Source organism: Garra rufa, chromosome 1, assembly GCF_049309525.1.
Source record: "Garra rufa chromosome 1, GarRuf1.0, whole genome shotgun sequence".
Taxonomy (NCBI): Eukaryota; Metazoa; Chordata; class Actinopteri; order Cypriniformes; family Cyprinidae; genus Garra; species Garra rufa.
This window is the reverse complement of record NC_133361.1, coordinates 100,471,708-100,495,240: the sequence shown is the minus strand read 5'-3', so window position 1 is coordinate 100,495,240 and position 23,533 is coordinate 100,471,708. Positions and strand designations below refer to the sequence as shown.

The window sequence follows — 23,533 nt, the reverse complement described above, 5'->3', positions numbered from 1 at the left end:
GTGTAATGGTTATCACGTTCACCTCACACACGAAAGGTCCCCAGTTTGAAACTGTTTTGAAACAGCTGTTGGCTTTTTCCAAAATTGTTTAAGTAGGGATCTACTGCTTTCTTCGTAAACACTACAAATGCCTTCTGCCAAGTGGATTTACCGAGCAGAAACAGAATTTCTCTTTTGTGGGAAAACATGAAATGTTTGCAAAGTCAGGTGAGGTGTTTAATTATCTTTTCCTTAGTTCACTCTTCCACAAGCGATCACCAGGAGATTGCTGGCAGTCGTCTCTGCGAAGGATTCCATAGTGTAGTGGTTGTCACGTTTGCCGCATGCGAAAGGTCCCCAGTTCGAAACTTGGTGGTAACAGCTGGTGGCTTTTTCCAAAATTGCTTAAGTAGGGATCTGTTGCTTTCTTCGTCAACACTACAAAGGCCTTCTGCCAAGCCGAGTTAAAAGAACGGTGGACCCTAATCAAGTTTCTGTAGTGTAGTGGTCATCACGTTCGCCTAACACGCGAAAGGTCCTCGGTTCGAAACCGAGCAGAAACAGTGTTTCTCTTTCGTGGGTAAACATGAACTGTTTGCAAAGTCAGGGGAGGGATTTAGTTATCTTTTCCTTTATTCGTTTTACAGCAAGCGATCACCAGGAGATTGCTGACTGTGTACTTTTTGCAAGTTTCCATAGTGTAGTGGTTATCACGTTTGCCTCACACGCGAAAGGTCCCCAGTTCGAAACTGGGTGGAAACAGGTACTGGCTTTTTCCAAAATTGCTTAAGCCAGGCTCTGCTGCATTCTTAGTCAACACTACAAAGGCCTCTTCTGCCAAGTAGTGTTAAAAGAAGAGAGGCTCCCCGTCAGGTTTCTGTAGTGGTCATCACGTTTGCTTTACACGCGAAAGGTCCTCGGTTCCAAACTGAGCGGAAACAGCTTTTTGCCTTGGACGTAAAACATTAATTGTTTGCATCGTCAGACGAGAGATTTAGTAATCTTTTCCTTTATAGGTTTTTCAACAAGCGATCACCACGAGAATGCTGGCTGTCTTCTCTGCACAAGTTTCTGTAGTGTAATGGTTATCACGTTCACCTCACACACAAAAGGTCCCCAGTTTGAAACTGTTTTGAAACAGCTGTTGGCTTTTTCCAAAATTGTTTAAGTAGGGATCTACTGCTTTCTTCGTAAACACTACAAATGCCTTCTGCCAAGTGGATTTACCGAGCAGAAACAGAGTTTCTCTTTTGTGGGAAAACATGAAATGTTTGCAAAGTCAGGTGAGGTGTTTAATTATCTTTTCCTTAGTTCGCTCTTCCACAAGCGATCACCAGGAGATTGCTGGCAGTCATCTCTGCACGGGATTCCATAGTGTAGTGGTTGTCACGTTCGCCTCATGCGAAAGGTCCCCAGTTCGAAACTTGGTGGTAACAGCTGGTGGCTTTTTCCAAAATTGCTTAAGTAGGGATCTGTTGCTTTATTCGTCAACACTACAAAGGCCTTCTGCCAAGCCGAGTTAAAAGAACGGTGGATCCTAATCAAGTTTCTGTAGTGTAGTGGTCATCACGTTCGCCTAACACGCGAAAGGTCCTCGGTTCGAAACCGAGCAGAAACAGAGTTTCTCTTTTGTGGGTAAACATGAACTGTTTGCAAAGTCAGGGGAGGGATTTAGTTATCTTTTCCTTTATTCGTTTTACAGCAAGCGATCACCAGGAGATTGCTGACTGTGTACTTTTTGCAAGTTTCCATAGTGTAGTGGTTATCACGTTCGCCTCACACGCGAAAGGTCCCCAGTTCGAAACTGGGTGGAAACAGGTACTGGCTTTTTCCAAAATTGCTTAAGCCAGGCTCTGCTGCATTCTTAGTCAACACTACAAAGGCCTCTTCTGCCAAGTAGTGTTAAAAGAAGAGTGGCTCCCCGTCAGGTTTCTGTAGTGGTCATCACGTTCGCTTTACACGCGAAAGGTCCTCGGTTCCAAACTGAGCGGAAACAGCTTTTTGCCTTGAACGTAAAACATTAATTGTTTGCATCGTCAGACGAGAGATTTAGTAATCTTTTCCTTTATAGGTTTTTCAACAAGCGATCACCACGAGATTGCTGGCTGTCTTCTCTGCACAAGTTTCTGTAGTGTAATGGTTATCACGTTCACCTCACACACAAAAGGTCCCCAGTTTGAAACTGTTTTGAAACAGCTGTTGGCTTTTTCCAAAATTGTTTAAGTAGGGATCTACTGCTTTCTTCGTAAACACTACAAATGCCTTCTGCCAAGTGGATTTACCGAGCAGAAACAGAATTTCTCTTTTGTGGGAAAACATGAAATGTTTGCAAAGTCAGGTGAGGTGTTTAATTATCTTTTCCTTAGTTCGCTCTTCCACAAGCGATCACCAGGAGATTGCTGGCAGTCGTCTCTGCGAAGGATTCCATAGTGTAGTGGTTGTCACGTTTGCCGCATGCGAAAGGTCCCCAGTTCGAAACTTGGTGGTAACAGCTGGTGGCTTTTTCCAAAATTGCTTAAGTAGGGATCTGTTGCTTTCTTCGTCAACACTACAAAGGCCTTCTACCAAGCCGAGTTAAAAGAACGGTGGACCCTAATCAAGTTTCTGTAGTGTAGTGGTCATCACGTTCGCCTAACACGCGAAAGGTCCTCGGTTCGAAACCGAGCAGAAACAGTGTTTCTCTTTCGTGGGTAAACATGAACTGTTTGCAAAGTCAGGGGAGGGATTTAGTTATCTTTTCCTTTATTCGTTTTACAGCAAGCGATCACCAGGAGATTGCTGGCTGTGTATTTTTTGCAAGTTTCCATAGTGTAGTGGTTATCACGTTCGCCTCATACGCGAAAGGTCCCCAGTTCGAAACTGGGTGGAAACAGCTACTGGCTTTCTCCAAAATTACTTAAACCAGGCTCTGCTGCATTCTTAGTCAACACTACAAAGGCCTCTTCTGCCAAGTAGTGTTAAAAGAAGAGTGGCTCCCCGTCAGGTTTCTGTAGTGGTCATCACGTTCGCTTTACACGCGAAAGGTCCTCGGTTCCAAACTGAGCGGAAACAGCTTTTTGCCTTGAACGTTAAACATTAATTGTTTGCATCGTCAGACGAGAGATTTAGTAATCTTTTCCTTTATAGGTTTTTCAACAAGCGATCATCACGAGATTGCTGGCTGTCTTCTCTGCACAAGTTTCTGTAGTGTAATGGTTATCACGTTCACCTCACACACGAAAGGTCCCCAGTTTGAAACTGTTTTGAAACAGCTGTTGGCTTTTTCCAAAATTGTTTAAGTAGGGATCTACTGCTTTCTTCGTAAACACTACAAATGCCTTCTGCCAAGTGGATTTACCGAGCAGAAACAGAGTTTCTCTTTTGTGGGAAAACATGAAATGTTTGCAAAGTCAGGTGAGGTGTTTAATTATCTTTTCCTTAGTTCGCTCTTCCACAAGCGATCACCAGGAGATTGCTGGCAGTCGTCTCTGCGAAGGATTCCATAGTGTAGTGGTTGTCACGTTTGGCTCATGCGAAAGGTCCCCAGTTCGAAACTTGGTGGTAACAGCTGGTGGCTTTTTCCAAAATTGCTTAAGTAGGGATCTGTTGCTTTATTCGTCAACACTACAAAGGCCTTCTGCCAAGCCGAGTTAAAAGAACGGTGGATTCTAATCAAGTTTCTGTAGTGTAGTGGTCATCACGTTCGCCTAACACACGAAAAGTCCTCGGTTCGAAACCGAGCAGAAACAGAGTTTCTCTTTTGTGGGTAAACATGAACTGTTTGCAAAGTCAGGGGAGGGATTTAGTTATCTTTTCCTTTATTCGTTTTACAGCAAGCGATCACCAGGAGATTGCTGACTGTGTACTTTTTGCAAGTTTCCATAGTGTAGTGGTTATCACGTTCGCCTCACGCGCGAAAGGTCCCCAGTTCGAAACTGGGTGGAAACAGGTACTGGCTTTTTCCAAAATTGCTTAAGCCAGGCTCTGCTGCATTCTTAGTCAACACTACAAAGGCCTCTTCTGCCAAGTAGTGTTAAAAGAAGAGAGGCTCCCCGTCAGGTTTCTGTAGTGGTCATCACGTTTGCTTTACACGAGAAAGGTCCTCGGTTCCAAACTGAGCGGAAACAGCTTTTTGCCTTGGACGTAAAACATTAATTGTTTGCATCGTCAGACGAGAGATTTAGTAATCTTTTCCTTTATAGGTTTTTCAACAAGCGATCACCACGAGAATGCTGGCTGTCTTCTCTGCACAAGTTTCTGTAGTGTAATGGTTATCACGTTCACCTCACACACAAAAGGTCCCCAGTTTGAAACTGTTTTGAAACAGCTGTTGGCTTTTTCCAAAATTGTTTAAGTAGGGATCTACTGCGTTCTTCGTAAACACTACAAATGCCTTCTGCCAAGTGGATTTACCGAGCAGAAACAGAGTTTCTCTTTTGTGGGAAAACATGAAATGTTTGCAAAGTCAGGTGAGGTGTTTAATTATCTTTTCCTTAGTTCGCTCTTCCACAAGCGATCACCAGGAGATTGCTGGCAGTCGTCTCTGCGAAGGATTCCATAGTGTAGTGGTTGTCACGTTTGCCGCATGCGAAAGGTCACCAGTTCGAAACTTGGTGGTAACAGCTGGTGGCTTTTTCCAAAATTGCTTAAGTAGGGATCTGTTGCTTTCTTCGTCAACACTACAAAGGCCTTCTGCCAAGCCGAGTTAAAAGAACGGTGGACCCTAATCAAGTTTCTGTAGTGTAGTGGTCATCACGTTCGCCTAACACGCGAAAGGTCCTCGGTTCGAAACCGAGCAGAAACAGTGTTTCTCTTTTGTTGGTAAACATGAACTGTTTGCAAAGTCAGGGGAGGTGTTTAATTATCTTTTCCTTAGTTCGCTCTTCCACAAGCGATCACCAGGAGATTGCTGGCAGTCGTCTCTGCGAAGGATTCCATAGTGTAGTGGTTGTCACGTTTGCCGCATGCGAAAGGTCCCCAGTTCGAAACTTGGTGGTAACAGCTGGTGGCTTTTTCCAAAATTGCTTAAGTAGGGATCTGTTGCTTTCTTCGTCAACACTACAAAGGCCTTCTGCCAAGCCGAGTTAAAAGAACGGTGGACCCTAATCAAGTTTCTGTAGTGTAGTGGTCATCACGTTCGCCTAACACGCGAAAGGTCCTCGGTTCGAAACCGAGCAGAAACAGTGTTTCTCTTTCGTGGGTAAACATGAACTGTTTGCAAAGTCAGGGGAGGGATTTAGTTATCTTTTCCTTTATTCGTTTTACAGCAAGCGATCACCAGGAGATTGCTGGCTGTGTATTTTTTGCAAGTTTCCATAGTGTAGTGGTTATCACGTTCGCCTCACACGCGAAAGGTCCCCAGTTCGAAACTGGGTGGAAACAGCTACTGGCTTTCTCCAAAATTACTTAAACCAGGCTCTGCTGCATTCTTAGTCAACACTACAAAGGCCTCTTCTGCCAAGTAGTGTTAAAAGAAGAGTGGCTCCCCGTCAGGTTTCTGTAGTGGTCATCACGTTCGCTTTACACGCGAAAGGTCCTCGGTTCCAAACTGAGCGGAAACAGCTTTTTGCCTTGAACGTAAAACATTAATTGTTTGCATCGTCAGACGAGAGATTTAGTAATCTTTTCCTTTATAGGTTTTTCAACAAGCGATCACCACGAGATTGCTGGCTGTCTTCTCTGCACAAGTTTCTGTAGTGTAATGGTTATCACGTTCACCTCACACACGAAAGGTCCCCAGTTTGAAACTGTTTTGAAACAGCTGTTGGCTTTTTCCAAAATTGTTTAAGTAGGGATCTACTGCTTTCTTCGTAAACACTACAAATGCCTTCTGCCAAGTGGATTTACCGAGCAGAAACAGAGTTTCTCTTTTGTGGGAAAACATGAAATGTTTGCAAAGTCAGGTGAGGTGTTTAATTATCTTTTCCTTAGTTCGCTCTTCCACAAGCGATCACCAGGAGATTGCTGGCAGTCGTCTCTGCGAAGGATTCCATAGTGTAGTGGTTGTCACGTTTGGCTCATGCGAAAGGTCCCCAGTTCGAAACTTGGTGGTAACAGCTGGTGGCTTTTTCCAAAATTGCTTAAGTAGGGATCTGTTGCTTTATTCGTCAACACTACAAAGGCCTTCTGCCAAGCCGAGTTAAAAGAACGGTGGATCCTAATCAAGTTTCTGTAGTGTAGTGGTCATCACGTTCGCCTAACACGCGAAAGGTCCTCGGTTCGAAACCGAGCAGAAACAGAGTTTCTCTTTTGTGGGTAAACATGAACTGTTTGCAAAGTCAGGGGAGGGATTTAGTTATCTTTTCCTTTATTCGTTTTACAGCAAGCGATCACCAGGAGATTGCTGGCTGTGTACTTTTTGCAAGTTTCCATAGTGTAGTGGTTATCACGTTCGCCTCACACGCGAAAGGTCCCCAGTTCGAAACTGGGTGGAAACAGGTACTGGCTTTTTCCAAAATTGCTTAAGCCAGGCTCTGCTGCATTCTTAGTCAACACTACAAAGGCCTCTTCTGCCAAGTAGTGTTAAAAGAAGAGAGGCTCCCCGTCAGGTTTCTGTAATGGTCATCACGTTTGCTTTACACGCGAAAGTTCCTCGGTTCCAAACTGAGCGGAAACAGCTTTTTGCCTTGGACGTAAAACATTAATTGTTTGCATCGTCAGACGAGAGATTTAGTAATCTTTTCCTTTATAGGTTTTTCAACAAGCGATCACCACGAGAATGCTGGCTGTCTTCTCTGCACAAGTTTCTGTAGTGTAATGGTTATCACGTTCACCTCACACACAAAAGGTCCCCAGTTTGAAACTGTTTTGAAACAGCTGTTGGCTTTTTCCAAAATTGTTTAAGTAGGGATCTACTGCTTTCTTCGTAAACACTACAAATGCCTTCTGCCAAGTGGATTTACCGAGCAGAAACAGAGTTTCTCTTTTGTGGGAAAACATGAAATGTTTGCAAAGTCAGGTGAGGTGTTTAATTATCTTTTCCTTAGTTCGCTCTTCCACAAGCGATCACCAGGAGATTGCTGGCAGTCGTCTCTGCGAAGGATTCCATAGTGTAGTGGTTGTCACGTTTGCCGCATGCGAAAGGTCACCAGTTCGAAACTTGGTGGTAACAGCTGGTGGCTTTTTCCAAAATTGCTTAAGTAGGGATCTGTTGCTTTCTTCGTCAACACTACAAAGGCCTTCTGCCAAGCCGAGTTAAAAGAACGGTGGACCCTAATCAAGTTTCTGTAGTGTAGTGGTCATCACGTTCGCCTAACACGCGAAAGGTCCTCGGTTCGAAACCGAGCAGAAACAGTGTTTCTCTTTTGTTGGTAAACATGAACTGTTTGCAAAGTCAGGGGAGGGATTTAGTTATCTTTTCCTTTATTCGTTTTACAGCAAGCGATCACCAGGAGATTGCTGGCTGTGTACTTTTTGCAAGTTTCCATAGTGTAGTGGTTATCACGTTCGCCTCACACGCGAAAGGTCCCCAGTTCGAAACTGGGTGGAAACAGGTACTGGCTTTTTCCAAAATTGCTTAAGCCAGGCTCTGCTGCATTCTTAGTCAACACTACAAAGGCCTCTTCTGCCAAGTAGTGTTAAAAGAAGAGAGGCTCCCCGTCAGGTTTCTGTAGTGGTCATCACGTTTGCTTTACACGCAAAAGGTCCTCGGTTCCAAACTGAGCGGAAACAGCTTTTTGCCTTGGACGTAAAACATTAATTGTTTGCATCGTCAGACGAGAGATTTAGTAATCTTTTCCTTTATAGGTTTTTCAACAAGCGATCACCACGAGATTGCTGGCTGTCTTCTCTGCACAAGTTTCTGTAGTGTAATGGTTATCACGTTCACCTCACACACAAAAGGTCCCCAGTTTGAAACTGTTTTGAAACAGCTGTTGGCTTTTTCCAAAATTGTTTAAGTAGGGATCTACTGCTTTCTTCGTAAACACTACAAATGCCTTCTGCCAAGTGGATTTACCGAGCAGAAACAGAATTTCTCTTTTGTGGGAAAACATGAAATGTTTGCAAAGTCAGGTGAGGTGTTTAATTATCTTTTCCTTAGTTCGCTCTTCCACAAGCGATCACCAGGAGATTGCTGGCAGTCGTCTCTGCGAAGGATTCCATAGTGTAGTGGTTGTCACGTTTGCCGCATGCGAAAGGTCCCCAGTTCGAAACTTGGTGGTAACAGCTGGTGGCTTTTTCCAAAATTGCTTAAGTAGGGATCTGTTGCTTTCTTCGTCAACACTACAAAGGCCTTCTGCCAAGCCGAGTTAAAAGAACGGTGGACCCTAATCAAGTTTCTGTAGTGTAGTGGTCATCACGTTCGCCTAACACGCGAAAGGTCCTCGGTTCGAAACCGAGCAGAAACAGTGTTTCTCTTTCGTGGGTAAACATGAACTGTTTGCAAAGTCAGGGGAGGGATTTAGTTATCTTTTCCTTTATTCGTTTTACAGCAAGCGATCACCAGGAGATTGCTGGCTGTGTATTTTTTGCAAGTTTCCATAGTGTAGTGGTTATCACGTTCGCCTCACACGCGAAAGGTCCCCAGTTCGAAACTGGGTGGAAACAGCTACTGGCTTTCTCCAAAATTACTTAAACCAGGCTCTGCTGCATTCTTAGTCAACACTACAAAGGCCTCTTCTGCCAAGTAGTGTTAAAAGAAGAGTGGCTCCCCGTCAGGTTTCTGTAGTGGTCATCACGTTCGCTTTACACGCGAAAGGTCCTCGGTTCCAAACTGAGCGGAAACAGCTTTTTGCCTTGAACGTAAAACATTAATTGTTTGCATCGTCAGACGAGAGATTTAGTAATCTTTTCCTTTATAGGTTTTTCAACAAGCGATCACCACGAGATTGCTGGCTGTCTTCTCTGCACAAGTTTCTGTAGTGTAATGGTTATCACGTTCACCTCACACACGAAAGGTCCCCAGTTTGAAACTGTTTTGAAACAGCTGTTGGCTTTTTCCAAAATTGTTTAAGTAGGGATCTACTGCTTTCTTCGTAAACACTACAAATGCCTTCTGCCAAGTGGATTTACCGAGCAGAAACAGAGTTTCTCTTTTGTGGGAAAACATGAAATGTTTGCAAAGTCAGGTGAGGTGTTTAATTATCTTTTCCTTAGTTCGCTCTTCCACAAGCGATCACCAGGAGATTGCTGGCAGTCGTCTCTGCGAAGGATTCCATAGTGTAGTGGTTGTCACGTTTGGCTCATGCGAAAGGTCCCCAGTTCGAAACTTGGTGGTAACAGCTGGTGGCTTTTTCCAAAATTGCTTAAGTAGGGATCTGTTGCTTTATTCGTCAACACTACAAAGGCCTTCTGCCAAGCCGAGTTAAAAGAACGGTGGATCCTAATCAAGTTTCTGTAGTGTAGTGGTCATCACGTTCGCCTAACACGCGAAAGGTCCTCGGTTCGAAACCGAGCAGAAACAGAGTTTCTCTTTTGTGGGTAAACATGAACTGTTTGCAAAGTCAGGGGAGGGATTTAGTTATCTTTTCCTTTATTCGTTTTACAGCAAGCGATCACCAGGAGATTGCTGACTGTGTACTTTTTGCAAGTTTCCATAGTGTAGTGGTTATCACGTTTGCCTCACACGCGAAAGGTCCCCAGTTCGAAACTGGGTGGAAACAGGTACTGGCTTTTTCCAAAATTGCTTAAGCCAGGCTCTGCTGCATTCTTAGTCAACACTACAAAGGCCTCTTCTGCCAAGTAGTGTTAAAAGAAGAGAGGCTCCCCGTCAGGTTTCTGTAGTGGTCATCACGTTTGCTTTACACGCGAAAGGTCCTCGGTTCCAAACTGAGCGGAAACAGCTTTTTGCCTTGGACGTAAAACATTAATTGTTTGCATCGTCAGACGAGAGATTTAGTAATCTTTTCCTTTATAGGTTTTTCAACAAGCGATCACCACGAGAATGCTGGCTGTCTTCTCTGCACAAGTTTCTGTAGTGTAATGGTTATCACGTTCACCTCACACACAAAAGGTCCCCAGTTTGAAACTGTTTTGAAACAGCTGTTGGCTTTTTCCAAAATTGTTTAAGTAGGGATCTACTGCTTTCTTCGTAAACACTACAAATGCCTTCTGCCAAGTGGATTTACCGAGCAGAAACAGAGTTTCTCTTTTGTGGGAAAACATGAAATGTTTGCAAAGTCAGGTGAGGTGTTTAATTATCTTTTCCTTAGTTCGCTCTTCCACAAGCGATCACCAGGAGATTGCTGGCAGTCATCTCTGCACGGGATTCCATAGTGTAGTGGTTGTCACGTTCGCCTCATGCGAAAGGTCCCCAGTTCGAAACTTGGTGGTAACAGCTGGTGGCTTTTTCCAAAATTGCTTAAGTAGGGATCTGTTGCTTTATTCGTCAACACTACAAAGGCCTTCTGCCAAGCCGAGTTAAAAGAACGGTGGATTCTAATCAAGTTTCTGTAGTGTAGTGGTCATCACGTTCGCCTAACACACGAAAGGTCCTCGGTTCGAAACCGAGCAGAAACAGAGTTTCTCTTTTGTGGGTAAACATGAACTGTTTGCAAAGTCAGGGGAGGGATTTAGTTATCTTTTCCTTTATTCGTTTTACAGCAAGCGATCACCAGGAGATTGCTGACGGTGTACTTTTTGCAAGTTTCCATAGTGTAGTGGTTATCACGTTCGCCTCACACGCGAAAGGTCCCCAGTTCGAGACTGGGTGGAAACAGGTACTGGCTTTTTCCAAAATTGCTTAAGCCAGGCTCTGCTGCATTCTTAGTCAACACTACAAAGGCCTCTTCTGCCAAGTAGTGTTAAAAGAAGAGAGGCTCCCCGTCAGGTTTCTGTAGTGGTCATCACGTTTGCTTTACACGCGAAAGGTCCTCGGTTCCAAACTGAGCGGAAACAGCTTTTTGCCTTGGACGTAAAACATTAATTGTTTGCATCGTCAGACGAGAGATTTAGTAATCTTTTCCTTTATAGGTTTTTCAACAAGCGATCACCACGAGATTGCTGGCTGTCTTCTCTGCACAAGTTTCTGTAGTGTAATGGTTATCACGTTCACCTCACACACGAAAGGTCCCCAGTTTGAAACTGTTTTGAAACAGCTGTTGGCTTTTTCCAAAATTGTTTAAGTAGGGATCTACTGCTTTCTTCGTAAACACTACAAATGCCTTCTGCCAAGTGGATTTACCGAGCAGAAACAGAGTTTCTCTTTTGTGGGAAAACATGAAATGTTTGCAAAGTCAGGTGAGGTGTTTAATTATCTTTTCCTTAGTTCGCTCTTCCACAAGCGATCACCAGGAGATTGCTGGCAGTCGTCTCTGCGAAGGATTCCATAGTGTAGTGGTTGTCACGTTTGGCTCATGCGAAAGGTCCCCAGTTCGAAACTTGGTGGTAACAGCTGGTGGCTTTTTCCAAAATTGCTTAAGTAGGGATCTGTTGCTTTATTCGTCAACACTACAAAGGCCTTCTGCCAAGCCGAGTTAAAAGAACGGTGGATTCTAATCAAGTTTCTGTAGTGTAGTGGTCATCACGTTCGCCTAACACACGAAAAGTCCTCGGTTCGAAACCGAGCAGAAACAGAGTTTCTCTTTTGTGGGTAAACATGAACTGTTTGCAAAGTCAGGGGAGGGATTTAGTTATCTTTTCCTTTATTCGTTTTACAGCAAGCGATCACCAGGAGATTGCTGACTGTGTACTTTTTGCAAGTTTCCATAGTGTAGTGGTTATCACGTTCGCCTCACACGCGAAAGGTCCCCAGTTCGAAACTGGGTGGAAACAGGTACTGGCTTTTTCCAAAATTGCTTAAGCCAGGCTCTGCTGCATTCTTAGTCAACACTACAAAGGCCTCTTCTGCCAAGTAGTGTTAAAAGAAGAGAGGCTCCCCGTCAGGTTTCTGTAGTGGTCATCACGTTTGCTTTACACGCGAAAGGTCCTCGGTTCCAAACTGAGCGGAAACAGCTTTTTGCCTTGGACGTAAAACATTAATTGTTTGCATCGTCAGACGAGAGATTTAGTAATCTTTTCCTTTATAGGTTTTTCAACAAGCGATCACCACGAGAATGCTGGCTGTCTTCTCTGCACAAGTTTCTGTAGTGTAATGGTTATCACGTTCACCTCACACACAAAAGGTCCCCAGTTTGAAACTGTTTTGAAACAGCTGTTGGCTTTTTCCAAAATTGTTTAAGTAGGGATCTACTGCTTTCTTCGTAAACACTACAAATGCCTTCTGCCAAGTGGATTTACCGAGCAGAAACAGAGTTTCTCTTTTGTGGGAAAACATGAAATGTTTGCAAAGTCAGGTGAGGTGTTTAATTATCTTTTCCTTAGTTCGCTCTTCCACAAGCGATCACCAGGAGATTGCTGGCAGTCGTCTCTGCGAAGGATTCCATAGTGTAGTGGTTGTCACGTTTGGCTCATGCGAAAGGTCCCCAGTTCGAAACTTGGTGGTAACAGCTGGTGGCTTTTTCCAAAATTGCTTAAGTAGGGATCTGTTGCTTTATTCGTCAACACTACAAAGGCCTTCTGCCAAGCCGAGTTAAAAGAACGGTGGATTCTAATCAAGTTTCTGTAGTGTAGTGGTCATCACGTTCGCCTAACACACGAAAAGTCCTCGGTTCGAAACCGAGCAGAAACAGAGTTTCTCTTTTGTGGGTAAACATGAACTGTTTGCAAAGTCAGGGGAGGGATTTAGTTATCTTTTCCTTTATTCGTTTTACAGCAAGCGATCACCAGGAGATTGCTGACTGTGTACTTTTTGCAAGTTTCCATAGTGTAGTGGTTATCACGTTCGCCTCACACGCGAAAGGTCCCCAGTTCGAAACTGGGTGGAAACAGGTACTGGCTTTTTCCAAAATTGCTTAAGCCAGGCTCTGCTGCATTCTTAGTCAACACTACAAAGGCCTCTTCTGCCAAGTAGTGTTAAAAGAAGAGAGGCTCCCCGTCAGGTTTCTGTAGTGGTCATCACGTTTGCTTTACACGCGAAAGGTCCTCGGTTCCAAACTGAGCGGAAACAGCTTTTTGCCTTGGACGTAAAACATTAATTGTTTGCATCGTCAGACGAGAGATTTAGTAATCTTTTCCTTTATAGGTTTTTCAACAAGCGATCACCACGAGAATGCTGGCTGTCTTCTCTGCACAAGTTTCTGTAGTGTAATGGTTATCACGTTCACCTCACACACAAAAGGTCCCCAGTTTGAAACTGTTTTGAAACAGCTGTTGGCTTTTTCCAAAATTGTTTAAGTAGGGATCTACTGCTTTCTTCGTAAACACTACAAATGCCTTCTGCCAAGTGGATTTACCGAGCAGAAACAGAGTTTCTCTTTTGTGGGAAAACATGAAATGTTTGCAAAGTCAGGTGAGGTGTTTAATTATCTTTTCCTTAGTTCACTCTTCCACAAGCGATCACCAGGAGATTGCTGGCAGTCGTCTCTGCGAAGGATTCCATAGTGTAGTGGTTGTCACGTTTGCCGCATGCGAAAGGTCCCCAGTTCGAAACTTGGTGGTAACAGCTGGTGGCTTTTTCCAAAATTGCTTAAGTAGGGATCTGTTGCTTTCTTCGTCAACACTACAAAGGCCTTCTGCCAAGCCGAGTTAAAAGAACGGTGGACCCTAATCAAGTTTCTGTAGTGTAGTGGTCATCACGTTCGCCTAACACGCGAAAGGTCCTCGGTTCGAAACCGAGCAGAAACAGTGTTTCTCTTTCGTGGGTAAACATGAACTGTTTGCAAAGTCAGGGGAGGGATTTAGTTATCTTTTCCTTTATTCGTTTTACAGCAAGCGATCACCAGGAGATTGCTGGCTGTGTATTTTTTGCAAGTTTCCATAGTGTAGTGGTTATCACGTTCGCCTCACACGCGAAAGGTCCCCAGTTCGAAACTGGGTGGAAACAGCTACTGGCTTTCTCCAAAATTACTTAAACCAGGCTCTGCTGCATTCTTAGTCAACACTACAAAGGCCTCTTCTGCCAAGTAGTGTTAAAAGAAGAGTGGCTCCCCGTCAGGTTTCTGTAGTGGTCATCACGTTCGCTTTACACGCGAAAGGTCCTCGGTTCCAAACTGAGCGGAAACAGCTTTTTGCCTTGAACGTAAAACATTAATTGTTTGCATCGTCAGACGAGAGATTTAGTAATCTTTTCCTTTATAGGTTTTTCAACAAGCGATCACCACGAGATTGCTGGCTGTCTTCTCTGCACAAGTTTCTGTAGTGTAATGGTTATCACGTTCACCTCACACACGAAAGGTCCCCAGTTTGAAACTGTTTTGAAACAGCTGTTGGCTTTTTCCAAAATTGTTTAAGTAGGGATCTACTGCTTTCTTCGTAAACACTACAAATGCCTTCTGCCAAGTGGATTTACCGAGCAGAAACAGAATTTCTCTTTTGTGGGAAAACATGAAATGTTTGCAAAGTCAGGTGAGGTGTTTAATTATCTTTTCCTTAGTTCACTCTTCCACAAGCGATCACCAGGAGATTGCTGGCAGTCGTCTCTGCGAAGGATTCCATAGTGTAGTGGTTGTCACGTTTGCCGCATGCGAAAGGTCCCCAGTTCGAAACTTGGTGGTAACAGCTGGTGGCTTTTTCCAAAATTGCTTAAGTAGGGATCTGTTGCTTTCTTCGTCAACACTACAAAGGCCTTCTGCCAAGCCGAGTTAAAAGAACGGTGGACCCTAATCAAGTTTCTGTAGTGTAGTGGTCATCACGTTCGCCTAACACGCGAAAGGTCCTCGGTTCGAAACCGAGCAGAAACAGTGTTTCTCTTTCGTGGGTAAACATGAACTGTTTGCAAAGTCAGGGGAGGGATTTAGTTATCTTTTCCTTTATTCGTTTTACAGCAAGCGATCACCAGGAGATTGCTGACTGTGTACTTTTTGCAAGTTTCCATAGTGTAGTGGTTATCACGTTTGCCTCACACGCGAAAGGTCCCCAGTTCGAAACTGGGTGGAAACAGGTACTGGCTTTTTCCAAAATTGCTTAAGCCAGGCTCTGCTGCATTCTTAGTCAACACTACAAAGGCCTCTTCTGCCAAGTAGTGTTAAAAGAAGAGAGGCTCCCCGTCAGGTTTCTGTAGTGGTCATCACGTTTGCTTTACACGCGAAAGGTCCTCGGTTCCAAACTGAGCGGAAACAGCTTTTTGCCTTGGACGTAAAACATTAATTGTTTGCATCGTCAGACGAGAGATTTAGTAATCTTTTCCTTTATAGGTTTTTCAACAAGCGATCACCACGAGAATGCTGGCTGTCTTCTCTGCACAAGTTTCTGTAGTGTAATGGTTATCACGTTCACCTCACACACAAAAGGTCCCCAGTTTGAAACTGTTTTGAAACAGCTGTTGGCTTTTTCCAAAATTGTTTAAGTAGGGATCTACTGCTTTCTTCGTAAACACTACAAATGCCTTCTGCCAAGTGGATTTACCGAGCAGAAACAGAGTTTCTCTTTTGTGGGAAAACATGAAATGTTTGCAAAGTCAGGTGAGGTGTTTAATTATCTTTTCCTTAGTTCGCTCTTCCACAAGCGATCACCAGGAGATTGCTGGCAGTCATCTCTGCACGGGATTCCATAGTGTAGTGGTTGTCACGTTCGCCTCATGCGAAAGGTCCCCAGTTCGAAACTTGGTGGTAACAGCTGGTGGCTTTTTCCAAAATTGCTTAAGTAGGGATCTGTTGCTTTATTCGTCAACACTACAAAGGCCTTCTGCCAAGCCGAGTTAAAAGAACGGTGGATCCTAATCAAGTTTCTGTAGTGTAGTGGTCATCACGTTCGCCTAACACGCGAAAGGTCCTCGGTTCGAAACCGAGCAGAAACAGAGTTTCTCTTTTGTGGGTAAACATGAACTGTTTGCAAAGTCAGGGGAGGGATTTAGTTATCTTTTCCTTTATTCGTTTTACAGCAAGCGATCACCAGGAGATTGCTGACTGTGTACTTTTTGCAAGTTTCCATAGTGTAGTGGTTATCACGTTCGCCTCACACGCGAAAGGTCCCCAGTTCGAAACTGGGTGGAAACAGGTACTGGCTTTTTCCAAAATTGCTTAAGCCAGGCTCTGCTGCATTCTTAGTCAACACTACAAAGGCCTCTTCTGCCAAGTAGTGTTAAAAGAAGAGTGGCTCCCCGTCAGGTTTCTGTAGTGGTCATCACGTTCGCTTTACACGCGAAAGGTCCTCGGTTCCAAACTGAGCGGAAACAGCTTTTTGCCTTGAACGTAAAACATTAATTGTTTGCATCGTCAGACGAGAGATTTAGTAATCTTTTCCTTTATAGGTTTTTCAACAAGCGATCACCACGAGATTGCTGGCTGTCTTCTCTGCACAAGTTTCTGTAGTGTAATGGTTATCACGTTCACCTCACACACAAAAGGTCCCCAGTTTGAAACTGTTTTGAAACAGCTGTTGGCTTTTTCCAAAATTGTTTAAGTAGGGATCTACTGCTTTCTTCGTAAACACTACAAATGCCTTCTGCCAAGTGGATTTACCGAGCAGAAACAGAATTTCTCTTTTGTGGGAAAACATGAAATGTTTGCAAAGTCAGGTGAGGTGTTTAATTATCTTTTCCTTAGTTCGCTCTTCCACAAGCGATCACCAGGAGATTGCTGGCAGTCGTCTCTGCGAAGGATTCCATAGTGTAGTGGTTGTCACGTTTGCCGCATGCGAAAGGTCCCCAGTTCGAAACTTGGTGGTAACAGCTGGTGGCTTTTTCCAAAATTGCTTAAGTAGGGATCTGTTGCTTTCTTCGTCAACACTACAAAGGCCTTCTGCCAAGCCGAGTTAAAAGAACGGTGGACCCTAATCAAGTTTCTGTAGTGTAGTGGTCATCACGTTCGCCTAACACGCGAAAGGTCCTCGGTTCGAAACCGAGCAGAAACAGTGTTTCTCTTTCGTGGGTAAACATGAACTGTTTGCAAAGTCAGGGGAGGGATTTAGTTATCTTTTCCTTTATTCGTTTTACAGCAAGCGATCACCAGGAGATTGCTGGCTGTGTATTTTTTGCAAGTTTCCATAGTGTAGTGGTTATCACGTTCGCCTCATACGCGAAAGGTCCCCAGTTCGAAACTGGGTGGAAACAGCTACTGGCTTTCTCCAAAATTACTTAAACCAGGCTCTGCTGCATTCTTAGTCAACACTACAAAGGCCTCTTCTGCCAAGTAGTGTTAAAAGAAGAGTGGCTCCCCGTCAGGTTTCTGTAGTGGTCATCACGTTCGCTTTACACGCGAAAGGTCCTCGGTTCCAAACTGAGCGGAAACAGCTTTTTGCCTTGAACGTTAAACATTAATTGTTTGCATCGTCAGACGAGAGATTTAGTAATCTTTTCCTTTATAGGTTTTTCAACAAGCGATCATCACGAGATTGCTGGCTGTCTTCTCTGCACAAGTTTCTGTAGTGTAATGGTTATCACGTTCACCTCACACACGAAAGGTCCCCAGTTTGAAACTGTTTTGAAACAGCTGTTGGCTTTTTCCAAAATTGTTTAAGTAGGGATCTACTGCTTTCTTCGTAAACACTACAAATGCCTTCTGCCAAGTGGATTTACCGAGCAGAAACAGAGTTTCTCTTTTGTGGGAAAACATGAAATGTTTGCAAAGTCAGGTGAGGTGTTTAATTATCTTTTCCTTAGTTCGCTCTTCCACAAGCGATCACCAGGAGATTGCTGGCAGTCGTCTCTGCGAAGGATTCCATAGTGTAGTGGTTGTCACGTTTGGCTCATGCGAAAGGTCCCCAGTTCGAAACTTGGTGGTAACAGCTGGTGGCTTTTTCCAAAATTGCTTAAGTAGGGATCTGTTGCTTTATTCGTCAACACTACAAAGGCCTTCTGCCAAGCCGAGTTAAAAGAACGGTGGATTCTAATCAAGTTTCTGTAGTGTAGTGGTCATCACGTTCGCCTAACACACGAAAAGTCCTCGGTTCGAAACCGAGCAGAAACAGAGTTTCTCTTTTGTGGGTAAACATGAACTGTTTGCAAAGTCAGGGGAGGGATTTAGTTATCTTTTCCTTTATTCGTTTTACAGCAAGCGATCACCAGGAGATTGCTGACTGTGTACTTTTTGCAAGTTTCCATAGTGTAGTGGTTATCACGTTCGCCTCACGCGCGAAAGGTCCCCAGTTCGAAACTGGGTGGAAACAGGTACTGGCTTTTTCCAAAATTGCTTAAGCCAGGCTCTGCTGCATTCTTAGTCAACACTACAAAGGCCTCTTCTGCCAAGTAGTGTTAAAAGAAGAGAGGCTCCCCGTCAGGTTTCTGTAGTGGTCATCACGTTTGCTTTACACGAGAAAGGTCCTCGGTTCCAAACTGAGCGGAAACAGCTTTTTGCCTTGGACGTAAAACATTAATTGTTTGCATCGTCAGACGAGAGATTTAGTAATCTTTTCCTTTATAGGTTTTTCAACAAGCGATCACCACGAGAATGCTGGCTGTCTTCTCTGCACAAGTTTCTGTAGTGTAATGGTTATCACGTTCACCTCACACACAAAAGGTCCCCAGTTTGAAACTGTTTTGAAACAGCTGTTGGCTTTTTCCAAAATTGTTTAAGTAGGGATCTACTGCGTTCTTCGTAAACACTACAAATGCCTTCTGCCAAGTGGATTTACCGAGCAGAAACAGAGTTTCTCTTTTGTGGGAAAACATGAAATGTTTGCAAAGTCAGGTGAGGTGTTTAATTATCTTTTCCTTAGTTCGCTCTTCCACAAGCGATCACCAGGAGATTGCTGGCAGTCGTCTCTGCGAAGGATTCCATAGTGTAGTGGTTGTCACGTTTGCCGCATGCGAAAGGTCACCAGTTCGAAACTTGGTGGTAACAGCTGGTGGCTTTTTCCAAAATTGCTTAAGTAGGGATCTGTTGCTTTCTTCGTCAACACTACAAAGGCCTTCTGCCAAGCCGAGTTAAAAGAACGGTGGACCCTAATCAAGTTTCTGTAGTGTAGTGGTCATCACGTTCGCCTAACACGCGAAAGGTCCTCGGTTCGAAACCGAGCAGAAACAGTGTTTCTCTTTTGTTGGTAAACATGAACTGTTTGCAAAGTCAGGGGAGGTGTTTAATTATCTTTTCCTTAGTTCGCTCTTCCACAAGCGATCACCAGGAGATTGCTGGCAGTCGTCTCTGCGAAGGATTCCATAGTGTAGTGGTTGTCACGTTTGCCGCATGCGAAAGGTCCCCAGTTCGAAACTTGGTGGTAACAGCTGGTGGCTTTTTCCAAAATTGCTTAAGTAGGGATCTGTTGCTTTCTTCGTCAACACTACAAAGGCCTTCTGCCAAGCCGAGTTAAAAGAACGGTGGACCCTAATCAAGTTTCTGTAGTGTAGTGGTCATCACGTTCGCCTAACACGCGAAAGGTCCTCGGTTCGAAACCGAGCAGAAACAGTGTTTCTCTTTCGTGGGTAAACATGAACTGTTTGCAAAGTCAGGGGAGGGATTTAGTTATCTTTTCCTTTATTCGTTTTACAGCAAGCGATCACCAGGAGATTGCTGGCTGTGTATTTTTTGCAAGTTTCCATAGTGTAGTGGTTATCACGTTCGCCTCACACGCGAAAGGTCCCCAGTTCGAAACTGGGTGGAAACAGCTACTGGCTTTCTCCAAAATTACTTAAACCAGGCTCTGCTGCATTCTTAGTCAACACTACAAAGGCCTCTTCTGCCAAGTAGTGTTAAAAGAAGAGTGGCTCCCCGTCAGGTTTCTGTAGTGGTCATCACGTTCGCTTTACACGCGAAAGGTCCTCGGTTCCAAACTGAGCGGAAACAGCTTTTTGCCTTGAACGTAAAACATTAATTGTTTGCATCGTCAGACGAGAGATTTAGTAATCTTTTCCTTTATAGGTTTTTCAACAAGCGATCACCACGAGATTGCTGGCTGTCTTCTCTGCACAAGTTTCTGTAGTGTAATGGTTATCACGTTCACCTCACACACGAAAGGTCCCCAGTTTGAAACTGTTTTGAAACAGCTGTTGGCTTTTTCCAAAATTGTTTAAGTAGGGATCTACTGCTTTCTTCGTAAACACTACAAATGCCTTCTGCCAAGTGGATTTACCGAGCAGAAACAGAGTTTCTCTTTTGTGGGAAAACATGAAATGTTTGCAAAGTCAGGTGAGGTGTTTAATTATCTTTTCCTTAGTTCGCTCTTCCACAAGCGATCACCAGGAGATTGCTGGCAGTCGTCTCTGCGAAGGATTCCATAGTGTAGTGGTTGTCACGTTTGGCTCATGCGAAAGGTCCCCAGTTCGAAACTTGGTGGTAACAGCTGGTGGCTTTTTCCAAAATTGCTTAAGTAGGGATCTGTTGCTTTATTCGTCAACACTACAAAGGCCTTCTGCCAAGCCGAGTTAAAAGAACGGTGGATCCTAATCAAGTTTCTGTAGTGTAGTGGTCATCACGTTCGCCTAACACGCGAAAGGTCCTCGGTTCGAAACCGAGCAGAAACAGAGTTTCTCTTTTGTGGGTAAACATGAACTGTTTGCAAAGTCAGGGGAGGGATTTAGTTATCTTTTCCTTTATTCGTTTTACAGCAAGCGATCACCAGGAGATTGCTGACTGTGTACTTTTTGCAAGTTTCCATAGTGTAGTGGTTATCACGTTTGCCTCACACGCGAAAGGTCCCCAGTTCGAAACTGGGTGGAAACAGGTACTGGCTTTTTCCAAAATTGCTTAAGCCAGGCTCTGCTGCATTCTTAGTCAACACTACAAAGGCCTCTTCTGCCAAGTAGTGTTAAAAGAAGAGAGGCTCCCCGTCAGGTTTCTGTAGTGGTCATCACGTTTGCTTTACACGCGAAAGGTCCTCGGTTCCAAACTGAGCGGAAACAGCTTTTTGCCTTGGACGTAAAACATTAATTGTTTGCATCGTCAGACGAGAGATTTAGTAATCTTTTCCTTTATAGGTTTTTCAACAAGCGATCACCACGAGAATGCTGGCTGTCTTCTCTGCACAAGTTTCTGTAGTGTAATGGTTATCACGTTCACCTCACACACAAAAGGTCCCCAGTTTGAAACTGTTTTGAAACAGCTGTTGGCTTTTTCCAAAATTGTTTAAGTAGGGATCTACTGCTTTCTTCGTAAACACTACAAATGCCTTCTGCCAAGTGGATTTACCGAGCAGAAACAGAGTTTCTCTTTTGTGGGAAAACATGAAATGTTTGCAAAGTCAGGTGAGGTGTTTAATTATCTTTTCCTTAGTTCGCTCTTCCACAAGCGATCACCAGGAGATTGCTGGCAGTCATCTCTGCACGGGATTCCATAGTGTAGTGGTTGTCACGTTCGCCTCATGCGAAAGGTCCCCAGTTCGAAACTTGGTGGTAACAGCTGGTGGCTTTTTCCAAAATTGCTTAAGTAGGGATCTGTTGCTTTATTCGTCAACACTACAAAGGCCTTCTGCCAAGCCGAGTTAAAAGAACGGTGGATTCTAATCAAGTTTCTGTAGTGTAGTGGTCATCACGTTCGCCTAACACACGAAAGGTCCTCGGTTCGAAACCGAGCAGAAACAGAGTTTCTCTTTTGTGGGTAAACATGAACTGTTTGCAAAGTCAGGGGAGGGATTTAGTTATCTTTTCCTTTATTCGTTTTACAGCAAGCGATCACCAGGAGATTGCTGACGGTGTACTTTTTGCAAGTTTCCATAGTGTAGTGGTTATCACGTTCGCCTCACACGCGAAAGGTCCCCAGTTCGAGACTGGGTGGAAACAGGTACTGGCTTTTTCCAAAATTGCTTAAGCCAGGCTCTGCTGCATTCTTAGTCAACACTACAAAGGCCTCTTCTGCCAAGTAGTGTTAAAAGAAGAGAGGCTCCCCGTCAGGTTTCTGTAGTGGTCATCACGTTTGCTTTACACGCGAAAGGTCCTCGGTTCCAAACTGAGCGGAAACAGCTTTTTGCCTTGGACGTAAAACATTAATTGTTTGCATCGTCAGACGAGAGATTTAGTAATCTTTTCCTTTATAGGTTTTTCAACAAGCGATCACCACGAGATTGCTGGCTGTCTTCTCTGCACAAGTTTCTGTAGTGTAATGGTTATCACGTTCACCTCACACACGAAAGGTCCCCAGTTTGAAACTGTTTTGAAACAGCTGTTGGCTTTTTCCAAAATTGTTTAAGTAGGGATCTACTGCTTTCTTCGTAAACACTACAAATGCCTTCTGCCAAGTGGATTTACCGAGCAGAAACAGAGTTTCTCTTTTGTGGGAAAACATGAAATGTTTGCAAAGTCAGGTGAGGTGTTTAATTATCTTTTCCTTAGTTCGCTCTTCCACAAGCGATCACCAGGAGATTGCTGGCAGTCGTCTCTGCGAAGGATTCCATAGTGTAGTGGTTGTCACGTTTGGCTCATGCGAAAGGTCCCCAGTTCGAAACTTGGTGGTAACAGCTGGTGGCTTTTTCCAAAATTGCTTAAGTAGGGATCTGTTGCTTTATTCGTCAACACTACAAAGGCCTTCTGCCAAGCCGAGTTAAAAGAACGGTGGATTCTAATCAAGTTTCTGTAGTGTAGTGGTCATCACGTTCGCCTAACACACGAAAAGTCCTCGGTTCGAAACCGAGCAGAAACAGAGTTTCTCTTTTGTGGGTAAACATGAACTGTTTGCAAAGTCAGGGGAGGGATTTAGTTATCTTTTCCTTTATTCGTTTTACAGCAAGCGATCACCAGGAGATTGCTGACTGTGTACTTTTTGCAAGTTTCCATAGTGTAGTGGTTATCACGTTCGCCTCACACGCGAAAGGTCCCCAGTTCGAAACTGGGTGGAAACAGGTACTGGCTTTTTCCAAAATTGCTTAAGCCAGGCTCTGCTGCATTCTTAGTCAACACTACAAAGGCCTCTTCTGCCAAGTAGTGTTAAAAGAAGAGAGGCTCCCCGTCAGGTTTCTGTAGTGGTCATCACGTTTGCTTTACACGCGAAAGGTCCTCGGTTCCAAACTGAGCGGAAACAGCTTTTTGCCTTGGACGTAAAACATTAATTGTTTGCATCGTCAGACGAGAGATTTAGTAATCTTTTCCTTTATAGGTTTTTCAACAAGCGATCACCACGAGAATGCTGGCTGTCTTCTCTGCACAAGTTTCTGTAGTGTAATGGTTATCACGTTCACCTCACACACAAAAGGTCCCCAGTTTGAAACTGTTTTGAAACAGCTGTTGGCTTTTTCCAAAATTGTTTAAGTAGGGATCTACTGCTTTCTTCGTAAACACTACAAATGCCTTCTGCCAAGTGGATTTACCGAGCAGAAACAGAGTTTCTCTTTTGTGGGAAAACATGAAATGTTTGCAAAGTCAGGTGAGGTGTTTAATTATCTTTTCCTTAGTTCGCTCTTCCACAAGCGATCACCAGGAGATTGCTGGCAGTCGTCTCTGCGAAGGATTCCATAGTGTAGTGGTTGTCACGTTTGGCTCATGCGAAAGGTCCCCAGTTCGAAACTTGGTGGTAACAGCTGGTGGCTTTTTCCAAAATTGCTTAAGTAGGGATCTGTTGCTTTATTCGTCAACACTACAAAGGCCTTCTGCCAAGCCGAGTTAAAAGAACGGTGGATTCTAATCAAGTTTCTGTAGTGTAGTGGTCATCACGTTCGCCTAACACACGAAAAGTCCTCGGTTCGAAACCGAGCAGAAACAGAGTTTCTCTTTTGTGGGTAAACATGAACTGTTTGCAAAGTCAGGGGAGGGATTTAGTTATCTTTTCCTTTATTCGTT

At 44.1% G+C, this 23,533-nt stretch overlaps 37 non-coding genes across 37 annotated transcripts; all 37 read left to right on the top strand.

Annotated features, from left to right (window-relative positions):
* Positions 1 to 469: 469 nt before the first annotated feature.
* On the top strand, positions 470 to 542 carry trnav-aac (transfer RNA valine (anticodon AAC)). The gene has a single exon. It is a non-coding gene; the product is annotated as a tRNA-Val (tRNA).
* A 126-nt stretch (positions 543 to 668) lies between these two features.
* trnav-cac (transfer RNA valine (anticodon CAC)) lies at positions 669 to 741 on the top strand. The gene has a single exon. It is a non-coding gene; the product is annotated as a tRNA-Val (tRNA).
* A 783-nt stretch (positions 742 to 1,524) lies between these two features.
* On the top strand, positions 1,525 to 1,597 carry trnav-aac (transfer RNA valine (anticodon AAC)). The gene has a single exon. It is a non-coding gene; the product is annotated as a tRNA-Val (tRNA).
* Positions 1,598 to 1,723: 126 nt separating this feature from the next.
* trnav-cac (transfer RNA valine (anticodon CAC)) lies at positions 1,724 to 1,796 on the top strand. The gene has a single exon. It is a non-coding gene; the product is annotated as a tRNA-Val (tRNA).
* Positions 1,797 to 2,579: 783 nt separating this feature from the next.
* Positions 2,580 to 2,652, top strand: trnav-aac (transfer RNA valine (anticodon AAC)). The gene has a single exon. It is a non-coding gene; the product is annotated as a tRNA-Val (tRNA).
* A 126-nt stretch (positions 2,653 to 2,778) lies between these two features.
* trnam-cau (transfer RNA methionine (anticodon CAU)) lies at positions 2,779 to 2,851 on the top strand. Its single transcript has one exon. It is a non-coding gene; the product is annotated as a tRNA-Met (tRNA).
* Positions 2,852 to 3,833: 982 nt separating this feature from the next.
* Positions 3,834 to 3,906, top strand: trnav-cac (transfer RNA valine (anticodon CAC)). Its single transcript has one exon. It is a non-coding gene; the product is annotated as a tRNA-Val (tRNA).
* Positions 3,907 to 4,689: 783 nt separating this feature from the next.
* On the top strand, positions 4,690 to 4,762 carry trnav-aac (transfer RNA valine (anticodon AAC)). Its single transcript has one exon. It is a non-coding gene; the product is annotated as a tRNA-Val (tRNA).
* Positions 4,763 to 5,068: 306 nt separating this feature from the next.
* trnav-aac (transfer RNA valine (anticodon AAC)) lies at positions 5,069 to 5,141 on the top strand. Its single transcript has one exon. It is a non-coding gene; the product is annotated as a tRNA-Val (tRNA).
* Positions 5,142 to 5,267: 126 nt separating this feature from the next.
* On the top strand, positions 5,268 to 5,340 carry trnav-cac (transfer RNA valine (anticodon CAC)). Its single transcript has one exon. It is a non-coding gene; the product is annotated as a tRNA-Val (tRNA).
* Positions 5,341 to 6,123: 783 nt separating this feature from the next.
* Positions 6,124 to 6,196, top strand: trnav-aac (transfer RNA valine (anticodon AAC)). The gene has a single exon. It is a non-coding gene; the product is annotated as a tRNA-Val (tRNA).
* A 126-nt stretch (positions 6,197 to 6,322) lies between these two features.
* On the top strand, positions 6,323 to 6,395 carry trnav-cac (transfer RNA valine (anticodon CAC)). Its single transcript has one exon. It is a non-coding gene; the product is annotated as a tRNA-Val (tRNA).
* Positions 6,396 to 7,178: 783 nt separating this feature from the next.
* trnav-aac (transfer RNA valine (anticodon AAC)) lies at positions 7,179 to 7,251 on the top strand. The gene has a single exon. It is a non-coding gene; the product is annotated as a tRNA-Val (tRNA).
* A 126-nt stretch (positions 7,252 to 7,377) lies between these two features.
* trnav-cac (transfer RNA valine (anticodon CAC)) lies at positions 7,378 to 7,450 on the top strand. Its single transcript has one exon. It is a non-coding gene; the product is annotated as a tRNA-Val (tRNA).
* Positions 7,451 to 8,233: 783 nt separating this feature from the next.
* trnav-aac (transfer RNA valine (anticodon AAC)) lies at positions 8,234 to 8,306 on the top strand. The gene has a single exon. It is a non-coding gene; the product is annotated as a tRNA-Val (tRNA).
* A 126-nt stretch (positions 8,307 to 8,432) lies between these two features.
* trnav-cac (transfer RNA valine (anticodon CAC)) lies at positions 8,433 to 8,505 on the top strand. Its single transcript has one exon. It is a non-coding gene; the product is annotated as a tRNA-Val (tRNA).
* A 783-nt stretch (positions 8,506 to 9,288) lies between these two features.
* Positions 9,289 to 9,361, top strand: trnav-aac (transfer RNA valine (anticodon AAC)). The gene has a single exon. It is a non-coding gene; the product is annotated as a tRNA-Val (tRNA).
* A 126-nt stretch (positions 9,362 to 9,487) lies between these two features.
* On the top strand, positions 9,488 to 9,560 carry trnav-cac (transfer RNA valine (anticodon CAC)). The gene has a single exon. It is a non-coding gene; the product is annotated as a tRNA-Val (tRNA).
* A 982-nt stretch (positions 9,561 to 10,542) lies between these two features.
* On the top strand, positions 10,543 to 10,615 carry trnav-cac (transfer RNA valine (anticodon CAC)). Its single transcript has one exon. It is a non-coding gene; the product is annotated as a tRNA-Val (tRNA).
* A 982-nt stretch (positions 10,616 to 11,597) lies between these two features.
* Positions 11,598 to 11,670, top strand: trnav-cac (transfer RNA valine (anticodon CAC)). The gene has a single exon. It is a non-coding gene; the product is annotated as a tRNA-Val (tRNA).
* Positions 11,671 to 12,652: 982 nt separating this feature from the next.
* trnav-cac (transfer RNA valine (anticodon CAC)) lies at positions 12,653 to 12,725 on the top strand. The gene has a single exon. It is a non-coding gene; the product is annotated as a tRNA-Val (tRNA).
* Positions 12,726 to 13,508: 783 nt separating this feature from the next.
* Positions 13,509 to 13,581, top strand: trnav-aac (transfer RNA valine (anticodon AAC)). The gene has a single exon. It is a non-coding gene; the product is annotated as a tRNA-Val (tRNA).
* A 126-nt stretch (positions 13,582 to 13,707) lies between these two features.
* trnav-cac (transfer RNA valine (anticodon CAC)) lies at positions 13,708 to 13,780 on the top strand. Its single transcript has one exon. It is a non-coding gene; the product is annotated as a tRNA-Val (tRNA).
* Positions 13,781 to 14,563: 783 nt separating this feature from the next.
* On the top strand, positions 14,564 to 14,636 carry trnav-aac (transfer RNA valine (anticodon AAC)). Its single transcript has one exon. It is a non-coding gene; the product is annotated as a tRNA-Val (tRNA).
* A 126-nt stretch (positions 14,637 to 14,762) lies between these two features.
* On the top strand, positions 14,763 to 14,835 carry trnav-cac (transfer RNA valine (anticodon CAC)). Its single transcript has one exon. It is a non-coding gene; the product is annotated as a tRNA-Val (tRNA).
* A 783-nt stretch (positions 14,836 to 15,618) lies between these two features.
* Positions 15,619 to 15,691, top strand: trnav-aac (transfer RNA valine (anticodon AAC)). Its single transcript has one exon. It is a non-coding gene; the product is annotated as a tRNA-Val (tRNA).
* A 126-nt stretch (positions 15,692 to 15,817) lies between these two features.
* Positions 15,818 to 15,890, top strand: trnav-cac (transfer RNA valine (anticodon CAC)). Its single transcript has one exon. It is a non-coding gene; the product is annotated as a tRNA-Val (tRNA).
* Positions 15,891 to 16,673: 783 nt separating this feature from the next.
* Positions 16,674 to 16,746, top strand: trnav-aac (transfer RNA valine (anticodon AAC)). The gene has a single exon. It is a non-coding gene; the product is annotated as a tRNA-Val (tRNA).
* Positions 16,747 to 16,872: 126 nt separating this feature from the next.
* trnam-cau (transfer RNA methionine (anticodon CAU)) lies at positions 16,873 to 16,945 on the top strand. The gene has a single exon. It is a non-coding gene; the product is annotated as a tRNA-Met (tRNA).
* A 982-nt stretch (positions 16,946 to 17,927) lies between these two features.
* Positions 17,928 to 18,000, top strand: trnav-cac (transfer RNA valine (anticodon CAC)). Its single transcript has one exon. It is a non-coding gene; the product is annotated as a tRNA-Val (tRNA).
* Positions 18,001 to 18,783: 783 nt separating this feature from the next.
* Positions 18,784 to 18,856, top strand: trnav-aac (transfer RNA valine (anticodon AAC)). The gene has a single exon. It is a non-coding gene; the product is annotated as a tRNA-Val (tRNA).
* A 306-nt stretch (positions 18,857 to 19,162) lies between these two features.
* On the top strand, positions 19,163 to 19,235 carry trnav-aac (transfer RNA valine (anticodon AAC)). The gene has a single exon. It is a non-coding gene; the product is annotated as a tRNA-Val (tRNA).
* A 126-nt stretch (positions 19,236 to 19,361) lies between these two features.
* Positions 19,362 to 19,434, top strand: trnav-cac (transfer RNA valine (anticodon CAC)). Its single transcript has one exon. It is a non-coding gene; the product is annotated as a tRNA-Val (tRNA).
* Positions 19,435 to 20,217: 783 nt separating this feature from the next.
* Positions 20,218 to 20,290, top strand: trnav-aac (transfer RNA valine (anticodon AAC)). The gene has a single exon. It is a non-coding gene; the product is annotated as a tRNA-Val (tRNA).
* A 126-nt stretch (positions 20,291 to 20,416) lies between these two features.
* trnav-cac (transfer RNA valine (anticodon CAC)) lies at positions 20,417 to 20,489 on the top strand. The gene has a single exon. It is a non-coding gene; the product is annotated as a tRNA-Val (tRNA).
* Positions 20,490 to 21,471: 982 nt separating this feature from the next.
* trnav-cac (transfer RNA valine (anticodon CAC)) lies at positions 21,472 to 21,544 on the top strand. Its single transcript has one exon. It is a non-coding gene; the product is annotated as a tRNA-Val (tRNA).
* Positions 21,545 to 22,526: 982 nt separating this feature from the next.
* trnav-cac (transfer RNA valine (anticodon CAC)) lies at positions 22,527 to 22,599 on the top strand. The gene has a single exon. It is a non-coding gene; the product is annotated as a tRNA-Val (tRNA).
* Positions 22,600 to 23,533: the final 934 nt, after the last annotated feature.